At 35.6% G+C, this 15,192-nt stretch overlaps 1 long non-coding RNA gene across 1 annotated transcript in view; it reads right to left on the bottom strand.

Annotated features, from left to right (window-relative positions):
• LOC103463372 (uncharacterized) overlaps positions 1-3,654 on the bottom strand; it is an 83,243-nt gene extending 79,589 nt beyond the window's left edge. The window contains exons 1-2 of the long non-coding RNA XR_533505.2: positions 3,148-3,654; positions 102-205 (exon numbers count right to left, since the gene is read on the bottom strand). This is a non-coding gene — a long non-coding RNA (uncharacterized LOC103463372). The remainder of the gene's footprint in view (positions 1-101; positions 206-3,147) is intronic.
• Positions 3,655-15,192: the final 11,538 nt, after the last annotated feature.

Below are 15,192 nucleotides of genomic sequence, written 5' to 3'. Positions count from 1 at the left end.
TATATATATATATAATTTTACGTTTGATTTCAGACAGGTATATTTTGTCTTTTTTCATCAAATTCTAAATGATATCTCTTAATAAATTATAGGTGGCTTACCGTTAGCTGTCGTCTTCCTTTTCTGAGCTGCATTGTAGCAGTAGCGATACAGAGACAGTTTTGCAGTCAGAAGGGACAATGAAGGCCAATGTCAACCGCTGACCCTGGGGATATAGGCAGAAGCGAATTAGCATATTCATAGATTCTCATTCGCCAAATGAGGCAAAATGTGGAGTCACACCCCAAGGCTTTTCAAAGCCGTCACAATTTGCTTACTGATTTATTTTATATCAAGATTTATTATAGGTTGATTATTACTGCATTACAATTGTAGTTGGGCTGTTTTCTCCAATGCAGCTAGCAATCTACATCTTGACTTTGCTGGAACACAAAACATTGCTCTGCAGCATTTGATATGTATATAAAAATTTGTTGATACAAGCATCAAAATAAGCTTCTGTAAAACTTACTTAACTACATGAAGGTACATTAAAGAATATGTATAAGGTATTGCGTTTTCTATTATATCATTAAGACATAATAAAAGTTATTATGTTGTAAATTCTTTTAAAACAAGCTTTTTTTTGCATAATTAAACTTTTCACGCTCTTTTCTGACAAAATTACAAGGCTCATGCTGCAGTTTTGTGAAAAACAGTGCAGCACAGGTGATACTGTCGAAAGTGAACCCTTAACTGCTGATAGTAGAGCTGTGTACTTGCTCAGACTGACAGCTCCTGCATGGTACAGTGATATAACTCATCTAGTATTAATGATTCAGGCTCTTTACTGTTTCAACACAAGACGCCGGCAGCCTGAAGCTAAGGAAATATGCAAAGATGGCTCAGACTAGTTTTCTTTCCTTTTCTCCCCTTTACCTCTAAGACGCTACTTTTTCTTTTCATCAAACCTTGAAACACAACCTCTCGCATATTTCTAAGAAACAAACAATAAAAAAAAAAACACTTTTACACATCACCCATCACTCAGTCTCTTACCAAGGCTTTTTCTTGTGTAATTGCTTTCAAATTGTCAACATGAAAAATATGAAAGATCCTCGCTCTCTTCCCTCTGTCAACCTTTGCTTTCAGCTTGACAACCAACTGATGGGCTTCTCAACAGCGAAAAGCTATCAATAATTAAATCTGTGATCACTTAGGGGATGTTGTTTTTTTTTTCCCTTTCCAGCTGAGATGACATGATTTCCTTTAAAAGAAAAGGGGTAAAATAAGCTTGTTTACTGTCCCAATTTCACCCAACAGTCTTGCTAAATGTAATACCAGTGCAGCGTGGTGGAGCTGTGCCAGGCATCGGGGGTCTTTTCTGATAAAAAAAAAAAAAAAAACTCTGCTTATCCCCTCAAATCCACCCCCCGCTGCATCCCTCTCAGGAGAATCACAGGCGTTTTTTGAGAAATGAGGGTTCTATATAAATCTGTAATGACGGATCTTACTCATCTCACCCACAGAAACTGAGCAAAAGAAGAGTTATGATGAAATAAGATTGTTTTCTCCTCTGCCTGACAGACGATTTGCAATTTTGCCTCAAACCTCCAATTAGGAGCATTTATCTCAACACAGCAGGTGTGTGAATACGTACGTTTGCGTGCACAAACCTTTATAAGCATCTCCGTCGTTTTTAAAGTGCATCTGTGCGTTAAAAGTGTACTGAAATCCATGACTGCGTGTTCACGTGTGTTTATTTTGTGTGTCTACGATAGCCAGATGCAGAGGCTACGGCAGGTGTCCTTGAGGTCCGAGTGCATTATTCAGCTCGGTGTGCAGGTGCAGCCTCTGACAACATCTCTCAGAACTCTCATTTTTCAACTCAGTCTGCCCTTTAACAACAGGGATGCACTTAACTTGGAAATATAAAAATACAACTATTAACTGAAATACTTTTATCATTGGCTCTTTTTTTTATTTTGTATTAATTGAAACACTTCTATCATTTGTTATTTTTTATTTTGTATATCTGCTATATGGGTATCAAATTATGAATAGAATAATAGTATTTATATAAAATCATGCCAAATTTAGAGAAAAAATAAACTTTCTTTCAAATTTTTTATGTAAACAAGCCTATTAGAAAATGCAGATGTGAAACATGTCTGGAAGTTGGAGTCTTCACTTTACACTTACCAATAAATGTGGAACCTAATTTATTTATTTTTAAATCTCTCACATGCACTTGGGCAAGATCCTCCAGAGGAAATGCAGGGCATTCCTGGGTCAGCCGAGAAATGGAGTCCCTCTAGTATGTCCTTCCTTTGCCAGTAATTTCAATAATTATTAGAAGGATTGAGAACAGATAAAACTGCCACAACTAGCAGGTTAGTCTTCCAACAAAGATCCTTGTTAAATGTGCTTTTTGAGGTGCAATAGCGCACTGTTGAAAGACCCAGTCATCGGATTTAGGCTTCTACTCACATAGCCAGTTATAATTTGATGCTACTAAAGAAACTGAAGCTCTATTGTTTCCTTGAAGAAGTATTGAAACAAGACTTTTTCAAAACATGATGGTAATTTCGGGTAGAGTAGACATGGAAACTGTTAATCGCTGACACAGTTGTGTATCCTTCAGTTCCAAATTAAGGGCCTTCCAAAACCTTTAAAAGTATTTTTTTTTTCATAGTTGTACAGTTAGCCACATTACTAAATAAATGAACAATCTCATAGAAAATGCCTTTTCCATTTTCACATATTAATGCAACTAACCAGTTACCAACATAATTGCATCAAAAAAATAGTAATAATAGTAATCCAGGTCGCAATAGAATTACCCACAAAAGCTATAAAATGTTTAAGTTGTAGCTGGTTCACGGGGGCATTTAAAATTAAAAATTAATAATAATAAAAAACTTCTACTACTATGTGGCTGCCCTACTTTACATTTCACAGGTCTTATACCATTGGCTAATACAGCTTGCAATTCATTAGCAGCATATAGCTCTCACGTTTCACACAAACAGCATGTCCTGACTTTTTGTGTTTGTTTGTTTGTTTGTTTGTTTGTTTAAGCTAATAAACTATCTGCACCATTTTCACGCAGAAAAGAAAAACAACACGAATGCACACTGCATACAAACGCAGCAAGTTTCAACTTACCACGGAATTCTTTGTAAGTTTAGTCCAGCCTTGTTGACTTTTACACATCACTGGATCAACCATATTGCTTCTCTGCCAAAATGACGACTGAATTACTCAAACGTTTTACGTTTCAAAGTTAAACTGGTATGGAGTTTCATAGTCTTCCTGTAGTTCAGCAATGGCAGTGGAGGAAGTGAATGAAGCAGTTCAGTCCGCGTTGGCCACGCTTCCAAACATTGAATTAACATTAACAGCGCCCTCGTTCGGATCGACGCTTCTCTCTTTGCTGGGGAGGATGGTTGTTTACAGCATTGATGTCTATGGTTTACAGCGCAGGCAATTTCCGGTTAGCTTCTTAGCGTTGCGCATTACATAAGTCATGGGCAAATTCAAAACCGCAGCACAGTCCACACCTCCAGGAAGCGGTCATTTCTCAACAGCCGAGACCAGGCTAAAGCAATGGCGTTCATGATTAACTGTTCAATATTATCCGGTAAAATTGGGAAACTACAGTAGACACCGAAAGGAGATGCTGGTTCTCTTTCCGGTGTATAATTGCTTCCTGTTTTTCAAGGCAATTGAAATGAGATGGGGTATAAGAAAGTTTATGAGTTAATCTACATTACAGTTGTATGATAGAAAGATGATACTAGCATTGTAACACCTCATAAATTATTCAGTGACACACTGGAACAGAAAATATGATACACAAATATTTGTTTTTTAATAAACTGACGTGTTATTTTTAATTAGAATAATGTTGCATGCACTTGATAGATTTGCCTCAAGGTGAGGTGAATGAACTAAATTAAACATGTCAGAACTTGTAAAGGGGGAGGTTATAGGTAATCATGATTATTTTTTTTTTTTCCGCCAGTCCCACTATTCTGCTTGAACTAAACATGGCAACCCATTGTTCTGACCAAGATCACGGGAGACTGTGCACCCCTAAAAGTCACATCCTAGAATCCCCACTGACACACTTACTAGAGCAGCATTGTGACGTTGCACTTTGTAATTGTGGTGGGAATTGGGAAATCTTCTCATCAGAGAGGAAGGAAACATCCAATAAAAAGTGGTGTAGGCTGCACTGGCATTACCAACAAAGAAACTGTTAGGAAAATATCTGGGCTCAAATATAAACTATCAACTGACTTAGTTCTTCTGCATTGTTGTCTTCTATTAACACTGAGCATCTTTTGCTATATGTTTATGTACTTTAAGTTTCAAATTTAGCATTTTTCCATTAGTGTTGTTTGTTTCCTTTTTGCTCATTTATTTCTCATTCTCTTTTTGGTTTTATGTGCCGCCAAGAAAATTACTCTGTTTGCTTTTTGATTTATAAGCTGTCCCACTGTTGCTTTCAAAGGTGGAAATCGATACAGAACAGAGATAAATCTTCAGAGACACTTTGTCATAATGTCATCTTGAATTTGTCTGTGGGCTGCAATGGGAGCCACATTTTAAACTTTTTATCTCAGGAAAATATATTTTTTTCTTAATTTTCATCCTGCTAGGGAAATTTCACCTGCCAAGATGCCAAATGACTAAGCAGTCATTTCATTTTATTTTGATGGAAACAAATTAAAAGTTCTTGCACTTAATATGAACAGCTCTTGTCTATCAAATGAATGTCAATAACAATAATATTGTGTGTTTCGTATGTGTTGCTAAGGCAACTGTAAATATCAAGTAACGCATATCAAGGTTTACCTCAGGTCTTCATGTCTGCTGGTGAAAATACGTTTTAGGATCGGTTTGCAGCCCAGATCTACATAAACTGTGGCTCATATCAGTGTTGGTCTTAGTGCGAGCTGAATAAATACAGACAATTTGGTTTTTAGTATAACGTTATGTGAAAGTCATTAAATTATTCTGCCTGGAAGAACTTGTCATTTTGTCAAGTTTCAGTACAGCACATTGGCTTTTATTAAGAATCTCTGAATGTAAACTGAATGAATTCTTATTCCTCCAGAGGTGAGAGTATCTGCCATTCGTTCTCAGGTAAGATGAGTGCACAGGGGGCTTTTTAAATGATAATGTTTTCATGCATCAGTGCCATATGATTGCAGTGGTTTTGAAACATTACGGGTTGTTAAGGTGCTAAGGTGACCCAATCCCTCAATGAGCGGGGCATATGCAATCAAGGAATGAATACCTTATTTCATGCTAGATTTAAACAGGCTGTTCAGCTCATTTTGAGATGTTGTGCTCTGCTGCACCTTGTTTGTGCTTTTAATTTTTAAGATCCATCATCTTTCACTCTGAAAGCATGCAGTAATGCTTCTACAGAGCCAACAAAAAGGACGAGGCTTTGGTAGAAGTTATTACTTTCAAGACGGTTTATTTCCCATAACACCCAGTAATACATTGTGAGATAGTGCTTTGATATAAATTTACAAGATATTCTCCATAGCAGAATTTTTTAAAGTGATTTCCAGAAATAGCCTCGCTATGGAATGCAATAAATAACACTGTCAGAGACCGTTAGCTTTGGGAAAGTACATTAAAAGGAAAGGCACACACAAGGTGCTGATGACAGAAAATGAATGTTCATTAGCATAATGATGTTCAACACATTATGTCACCATACTGTGACAACCTAAACCTCCTATTTTAGATGCGGTATTGCATCTTTTTTTTTTTTTTCTCCTGGCACCGCTGTGGTTGACAGGAATGTGAAGGCTGTAACCAAGAATCAGACAAACTTTTTCCTGCTATTTATGATTCTGAAGAGGAAACAAACACTGCAACTGAATATAGCACATTTATGAAATAAGACCAGTTCATTTTAAAAAATTTAACTGATTTAGTTCCAAAACATGTGTTAGAAGTGACAGGTGGCACATGTACAGGTGGTTTTAAATAGCAATATGCAGTAAGATGAAATTGGCAAAGGATGCTGGTGGTTTGCCACAGACAGATTTGAGTTGTTTGAGGTTTTATGGGGAATACATTGAAGCTAAGAACTCTGGGAAGAATGTGGATGGGACTATATAATCTCTAATTTTAACTAGAGATAGGCAATAGCACTAAGTGGTTCTTAACCAGTGATTTTACGTTTACTGAGAAATCTTCTTCTGTAGTCAGATTATAATCCAGGACAAAACATCACTTAGAATTATTTTGTGTTCATTTATTGCACTGGCTATTTTTTATTCACTGTTGATTTATTGAAAGTTACTAATGTAATGTTTACTTTATTAGTAACCCATGAAGAACAAGAAAAGCTTTCTTGAAGCATAGAAACCCACATAGCTGTCTTTTCATTTAATAAAGGATTTCACTTCCATTAGAAAGATAAATGCTGATAGGTCTGTAGTTACACATGAGATGTGTTTCCTGGTTTAAATAGTAGTTGGACCTTGTTAAATTTCAACCGTGCTGGTATAACAGTGTGTTGGATAGATACAGTTATGAGCTATGTAAATGGACAAATCGAGGCATCTTTATGAGCTTTCTAGAAGTTTTGTATGGAAGCTAGCAAAACTTTAAGACATGCTGTTAATGAGCTTCAAGCTGCTTTTCAGCTGGTGATTCCAGAATTTCCCTCTGTAGCCTTAGTAACTTCTATAAAGAAATGTGTTTCAACTTTCCTTTCAGACTGTTATTCCATGCCAAAGTAAAATCGTATCAGTCTGTTGTAAATATATAGATTGTAATCATTTTAAAAGCATACTTTAAAAGCTGCAGTACCTAACTTTTATAAAAAATGTTTTTTATTTTACGTATTTGTTAATATTGTCACTATGTTTTGACAAAATCAAGGTCCTCTGCCTCTTCCCTGTGGTCCTTCAGATGTATTAGGACTGTCAATCATGGTTGCGCATGAGCTGCTCAAGATTTCAGGCTTGCTGCAGCTGTGCTAATGGTGGAGAAACAGCTTATCGTTACAGAAAAAACTGTCACTGGTGGCATGTTTAAGCTTGATTGACAGCACTAAGACCCTCCTCCTGGCACTTTTTGTTTTTTTATAACTGCACTTAGCAGTAGGAGGACAGGGAGAACGTGCAGGAATACTTTTTTCACATGTTATATTATCACAACAGAGACAATTTTAAAAAACAATTAAAAATGTGAATAATATTTAGTATTGTCAAGCAATTAATGTAAATTTTGATATATTTTTATTGTTCATAAAAAATTATTTTAAAAAATCTGTGTTGCCTAAAAAGGCTGTTCTTTTTTTGTTTTTTTCTCAGAATTGGTAAGCTTTTTTTCTTCCTGATTGTTATCCAAGATCTTAAATTAAGAAACCTCTCTGTCAATTTACATTTTGCCTCTCTAAGGAAAATGAGCTATTCCAACCCTTTTTATTTATTTATTGTTTAATCTGCATCATTTTTATCGGCATTGTCAGTCCAATTTTTTGGTCTGCCACATGATGTAAGAGCTTCAGATGATTTTGAGTGACAGAAAAAGTGATGCAATATTCTTGTTTTCCTGCTCAGTGTCAGCCGGTGGCATTGTCACAGAGCACATTTTAGAATCAATCACTCTATCACTGCGCTCTGCTCTAATGAAAAGTGAGTGTTAAAAAGGATGAGGACGGTTAAAATATTTGACTTGATCAACTCAGTAATTTTACTAGGATAAGGCAAGCAGCTGTTTACACAAATAATTTTCTTTTCTTTTATCCACAGATATCATATTTAGGTCCGCTGCCCTTTCCATCTGTGGGTTTACCAGAAGAGAGTGCATATTCCAGGCACTGCAGCGTCAGGATATCATCCTGTTAAAGCTGCAAGCACAATACGTTTATGCTGACAAAAACTATCACCTCCTCCTCTCATAAACCCTCTCTCAAGGTCAGGAAAAGCTCCCTCTCTGCTATCTCCATGACTCCGTTTACCAATGCCACAACTCAGGCCGTTATGAAATGTTTTTCTCATTGAGGCTCAAGTCATCATGTCAGCTTATTAAGTATTATGGCCAGTCAAAGTGACAGCACAATGGTTTGAAGTGATGGGAAATTTGCCCTTACATTTTAGATTGGAGTGGCTTTTGGGTACGTTTGTGTGTGCTTCTTCTAATCTGCACCAAACACTTGCGCTAGTGAAAAACGAAACAGCATTACACTCCCAGAGAAAATAACAAATGTCAGACTGCTCTGGAAAAATGTTACAAAGAATTCAGCAGGACAGGCTTGTTGAAAGCAGCCTAGAGCTTGGGTGAGACACAATGTAGTCAGCGGCTAAGTGCAATGAAATAACCTTTGCTGTTGCTCTGGTGGTCTGTCGACCTTGAGAAGAGTGTGCTGACAAACTGTGTTAAAACTACCAGGGTCCCTGTCTTTCCCAGGGATATGCCACAACTGCTTCCTTCGCTGTCAGACATGATCGAGGTTCAAAGTCACTTTAGGTCCTAATGAATCATACATTAAGATACAATGAGCCAAGCAAACACTTTAGTTATCTCATTAATAAGAGCTTGCCTCCCTCTGCACAATATAACTATGATAGATGTCTACATATTTGTTTAGAAATAATTTTTGTAGATCTTGCCAAAGGCACTGAAGCACAAGAGGTTGTATTGTAAATTAAAGTGATAAGAAAATGTACCTAGTCTTCCTTCAAACAACCCTGGAGGATAGTCGTAAATTTTTAAACCATATCAGAAATCTGGCTCAATTCATGTTTGCGTGTGAAATGTTCTAAGAGGGAACGTATTTCAGAATTAATTTTCTTTGCTTCATGTGCGATTCTCAGTCTCTTTAAAAATTATGGGAAATTTTAGTGCCATCAGTCCTGTATGCAAAGTCCCTACCTCTGTCTCAAGGTCGTTTGCTTTTGTTTTGTCTATTTTCACTGGAATAGGACCTAATATGTTATCTGGTTTTCACCATGCTATGCGCAGAAATTTAGATCTCAAGAAAGCAAATGGGCTCAGCATAGTGCAGCAGATGGCATGGACAGATTAAATTCTTATCCTTCTCAAGGGGAAAATTAATTATTTGATGACTTATACCAGGGAGTTATTTGTTTGTATACCTTAAAAATATATATTCTATTTTTCCACATGCCTATCTTGGTATTTCAGGCATGCCATAGAGAGAAGCTGACTGTCAACATGTGCCAGGATAGTTTTGCCCTATAAAGATGGAAACCTAATTGTGTGATTGATTTTACTAAATCAAGGCTGGATTGAGCATCAAAGTGGAAAGACTACTTTGATGTATTAGGAGCCAGAGTTTATTTATGTGTGTATGTGTGTTTAACTGTTGTCAGGACATCTGCTGGACTTTTTAATTTGTATCATTAAGGTTTTTATTATTGTTCTAATAAGGTTTATATTTTTAGCGTATACATTTAGCAACATGTTATAACAATCTGATAGTGTTGGTCCCAATATTGAAAATAATTCTAGATTGAGTATCGTGAGAATGTGCTCGTTCTGTAAGGGCTGCCACATCAAAATAAAAGCCCCACACCTTCAGAACTAAGTTTTTATTTTTATTTTGATTATGATTATTATTATTATTATTTATATTAAAATAATATCACATATCTATCCAGAAAGCATCCGAGCTGTTACGCTCCTAGACCTCTGATATCTGTATCAGCATTGAAAGTGAAAGAAATGGATCGGTGCATCCCGAATTTTGTCAGTCCTGTGTATTCTCTGTAATTTCCGTATCTCTGCTACAGTGTAGTTATATGAAGTAGGTCTGCTTGAACGTTGAGATTTTGCTGCACAGATGACATTTTTTATGGAACAAACAGAACCGTGTCTCTGCTGATATCCAGAAAGCATCATACTTTCTGCATACAACCTGTGCAGCTTGATTGTTAAATAATACTTTGGATTTAAAAGCGCGTATGCAATACATACATACAGCTTGTCTACTTACTTCCTTTTGTAAGACCTGGAATGACCAGGGGTTTTTATCTGATCAGAGCAACGATCATTCGCACATTGCATTAAACATCGATCACAGTTACCTGCATTACCTACAAGTAAACATATATAGGGGTGTGAAAAATTGTTTGCCCTATCAGATTTTCTATTTCGTGCACACTTGAAAGCACATTTCAAAACATCAAATTAATTTAAATCTTAGTCTGACCAAAATTACCCCAATAGCACACGGACTAACTCATCCAACGTTATTTCATCTACAGGATTTATACATTTTCTTGAGCAGTATATTTAAAATGGTGTAGCCACAGGAAGTACAGTCAGAATTGAAAGAAAATTGCTGAAAAAATAAGCAAATCTTGACATTTATTCTGCAGTGTCACAATTTTCTAAGTTCTTATATGCAGAGTCTTTCAATATGCTTTGATCTCTATTAAATATGTAGGGCTTTATCTGTCTAAAACTTTCTGTCACAATTCATGTCAACTAGCTATCAAGGATTTTGTTCAAACCACAAAAGGTGTTAAATAATGTAATTTTAACTGACTAGCTTGTCCAACAAAAAAATTCATTTTTAATGAAGAGTCTGGGTAAGATTTTTTATTTTTTTTTGCATTAATTTTTACTGGAAGCTTCTGTCTTGAATGCTTGTAAACTCCCCAGACCTTTGATCCCAAAACATCACATACAAGCAAAGGCAACAAACAACCTTCTGAAGATGCTTAAATGATTCAGAGATTGCAATTTATAATTTAATATTATATATAACAATATTTCAGAAGTGTTTTTCTTGAGCTAAACAAACCTTTAGTCTCCACGAAACAAAGTTTGAGTTTACTTTTACTGTTACTAGACACATCATAGCAAAACTCAACCATTGTCACAATGGCTGCTGTTTTAAAACTTCAAGGCATAGTGAGAATTTCCCTATGCTTTTCCAGACAATCATAGAACCTAAAGTAGGATACTTTCATGATGGAGCATTAAAGGTAATTTGCATTCACTGTGTGAGATCAAAGAAACACAATTTGTAGTAAGCCAGAGCACAAACAGCCAAACTAAAGTTTAGTTCTAATGCTGTTGAAAATGACAGAAAATGAGTACCATTTTGATACTTTCCCTGGCATGCAGCCTTGTGTTATTTTAGCTTCCCCACCTTGAGAATTAGTTTGTGTTGGTCTAGAAAACCTCAATATTTAATTAGTTAATGCATTGAACAGGCAACAGGAAAGGACGATGCCACCATATACTGAAAGGTAAAACAGTTCAAGGGCTCCTACTTGAAGATTATTATTATTAACAAAATATCAAATGTAGTTTTTCTGTAGTTTTTTTTCTTTTTAGTGGTTATGAGGGAGGAAGGAGCGGTGGCTGGTGGTGGGTCGAGGTAATAGGGTGGCTTTCTTATAAGCTTTTAGAAAATTAAAATAACTTAAGGCAAATCTTTTTTTTGCATTAAAATTATCAATACATACTAATATGAGTGTGGGTGTGCATTCATGACATACATGTTGGTATGTCTCACAATATGCATACATAAAAAAATGAGAAAAATTATATATATTGAGAAGATGCCTGTAAAATTCACTGTTTTTTTTTGCATCCTGTCTGGTTAATGTACATTACATTAGCTGTGTCTGATCACAATATATTTTTTTAATGCAGTAGACAAATTAAATGAATACCACACAAAAAAATCTAATAATTATTTGCTGACCTACTCAAAAATAGGTCATGCTCGGCACGAGCCACATTTCAACAATGTCCAACACATTTTAATAAGATCACTGCAAGTTAGCTCTGTTGCGAAGAAACACTACTTCTTGTAGCGAGAAAACACTACATTTATAGACACTACAAATTACAGAATCTTGTTTTTTTTTGTGTTGAAAGCACATGTAGTAATTGCCAGAGATCCTTGTTTTCAAATGTGAGCAATGATTTTTAAGTAAATGTTGTGTTGAACTTGGAGTCATTGAAGTAACACAGGACTATCAATCAACAAAAATAACATCATAAGACATCTGTCCTATACTGGTCCCAGAAGCAACTCTTTTAATCTACTTCAGAGGACATGAGGCATGTAGTAAACATACAAGTATTTTAAATAGTTCAGTGAGTGACAGAATGGTGTATTAAAAAGATAAAACAAAACTGTTGATGTATTTCAGAAATTATCTCTCTCCAGGTAGAGATTATTTCTCTACTTTTACTTTTCTCTACCTGGACATTTTTGTTTTTTGTGAACTGTACTTTTGGCTTATGTATCAACCTCTGCTTTTTTGGGGATGGATGTATAAAATATGGCTGCTTTCAAAGTTGGGATGCTCAAAAAATCAAGAAGTGTCGCTGCTTTTGCTTTTAAAAGTAAAAAAAAAAAAAAAGTGCTTCCTGATTTTAATTTATTCCCTAAGTTTCTTGTGTCTCAAACTTTTCTCTTAGCAGTATGTAAAGTATGGGATTTGTCTAAGAGGAAGCAGCAGGACTTTAATGTTTACATGTTTTGTACCAATAAGCACAATAATAATTTTCAGTTAAGCTTATATCTAAATTTAACAAACATCCAGGCTGAAGTACTCAATAGTGCGGATTTCGTGATACAAAACCTTGTAATTGAAAAGATGTACATTTTTTTAATTAGGTGTGATGTTTCAGCTTAGTTCTAATCAGTCTCTTCCTTGAGCAGAATGCATGTCTCCCCACATCAGTTTAATTCATTTTAATCTTAATGAAATTAATCTTATTAAAATTGTAGATTATGTTATTAAATGAAATTAGAATAGACTATGTGAATCTGTCTGAGATCTAGATAAGATGGTATTCTAAAAAAAAATTTCTCCAATGTTCTCATGTGTCTTTTTTAGAAGTCTTAGATCTAATATTAATTTTTGGTGTTACAGGCAGATCAAAGTCTACCCAGAAATAATCTGCTAGAGCAATATCAAGAACGGTAGCTTTTGAAATGTTAACATCCTTAGTGTCTCCTCTTTTAAAGGCCCGCACTTTTATTATGTTGAAGAAAATCAAACATTGAGTCAAATAACTGAATATTCTACGGCATTTGTCTTTGTCACTATCTAGATGTTCACAGAAACCACACAAAATCACTTCTGTTTATAACATACTGCAATAGACTAAAGCATATAGTGAAATATTTATTACGTTGTGGAATCTTTATTCTCACTTTTCAACATTAAGTCAGGGTTACCATTTTCTGCTTTCGGTCAGTCAGACAATCACTTTAATCTTTGAATACATGCGGCCTGACGAAACATCTGCTGAAGGAAATTGGAGGAAAAAGGGGAAGTTTGCAAGTTTGAGAACACTATTTCAGCTGTGAAGGACAGCGAGAACAGCATCATGTTAGGGGGGTGTCTTGCTTCAGGCAGGGCTAAAGGAGTGTTACTCCACCACTGTTACTAAGGCAACACTGTTTTAATAATGTTAAATTTAGCATTCTGTAAGAGGCAGAGAATGAAAAGAACGTTTTACACAGTTGAACATGATCCTACCTAAAAATTGTGAAGCAAATACCTCTCCAACTATTTTCAAGATGTTTTCATATATCTTCTGATGCAGTTGCTGATTGCATACTTCAAACCTTTTTTTTTTTTTCTTTCCATCCTGAATACCTTTCTTATAGGACTCATAAGCTTCCGAACTGAAAGGCCTTTCACTCTGTTTGATTGATGCTAACAAAAGATTTCACCTCTTCTCATCATTCAACATGTACACTTCTAGCTTTATGAATAGAAGCAAATATAGCCTTGGAAAAACTGACAAAGTTTTTCCTTTAAAAGTGAAGATGGTGGCTCATGGAGAGATTTGTTTTTTTTCCCCCCTCTGGAGCTTCAGCTTACTCAGCCAATATGTCCCTTCTGCCAGGAAGTTTAGTACTAAACATCCGAATCCTGCATTCAGCTTGGCTTCTGCAGATTCCTTTTCTTGCACAAACTTGCTTCCATCAACGCTTTCTTTACATGTCCACACACTATAAAATATCAAATTGACCACTTCAGGGGTTTTATTTACTTCTATTTTATTTGCCGCTCACTCACAGTACTCTGTGTGCTCATAAATAATATTGCCCACTTTTATACCAGATTTGTTTTGAATTATTTGGTCAACTTCATCACCTAGCCTATTCATCCATTGAGACTTTTATCTTCTTTAGCCAGTTTAGCTACCGGTTTTCTACTTTTAGATTAAATTTGATTTGATTAACCTGGGGGGAATTTTTCAGTTGCAATAGCATTAGCAAAGATGTTCAGAACAAAAGAGAAATTACATAAATATCAAAATACTACTATGTATATAAAATAAAAGAACAAAAATTATAAATAGTGAATAGACAGAATATTCAGATAATGTTATTTTTTTGGGGAGCATAATGGCTGCTTGCAGAAATTAGCTCATGTAGCACCTGCCCTATACCTTCCAAGATGGATATGTGGTGGAAGGTGCTTCTTTGTAAAATGTACAAAGCAAGAAGCAGGTGTCAGGTGTTCTTGATGACTGAGTTAAGTTTAAAGAGCATTTTCAGCATTTCCACCTTCTGAACTGTGCCTGTTAGTGACCTGCATGCAGAGTTTGTCTCCCTCAACTGGCTTCCTTTAGGCAAAGGGTCAGCAACACTTTCAATTTGAAAAGAGGCACATTCACTCCAACTGCTACCAAATAAAAGGTATCTAAGGTTTCAGTAAAAAGGTTGATTTAATAGATATTTAGAAATACAAGAAAATTAAAGCAAAATGTATTTCTATTTTTTGATTTCAGGTCGCATAACTCTTAATTCTGCAGAATAATAGCAGCTGAGTGAGACATTTCCATAATCATGGAAAGTGAAGAAAGATAGGTAGCCTATTAAAAAAAATCTGATTACTTTTAAATGCATTGTTCTACTGGTTCCTTTTTGTTGTTGATACTCTGTAGTGCATAAACACATACAGAAGAACTATTAAAACCATTATTTATTGCCTTTGTGGGGGAAAAAAAATGAATTTGTTTTTGTAAGAACCACAGTGGAGGAGCCAAAGAGCTTCCTGCAGCTCTGGAGCCACAGGTTGCAGACCCCTGTCTTCAGCTATTCTCTCAGAGAAAAAAAAGGGTTTTAAACTCTACTGTTTAGAAATGGTGAAGTCGTATGCCCAGTGTTTGCAAGCAATTGTATGTCTAATGTTAGCCTAATTATTTTTGCTGCATACA

The sequence above is a fragment of the Poecilia reticulata genome, linkage group LG4, assembly GCF_000633615.1.
Source record: "Poecilia reticulata strain Guanapo linkage group LG4, Guppy_female_1.0+MT, whole genome shotgun sequence".
NCBI classification, from domain to species: domain Eukaryota; kingdom Metazoa; phylum Chordata; class Actinopteri; order Cyprinodontiformes; family Poeciliidae; genus Poecilia; species Poecilia reticulata.
The sequence above is the reverse complement of the archived record's forward strand: the minus strand, read 5'-3'. Positions and strand labels throughout refer to the sequence as shown.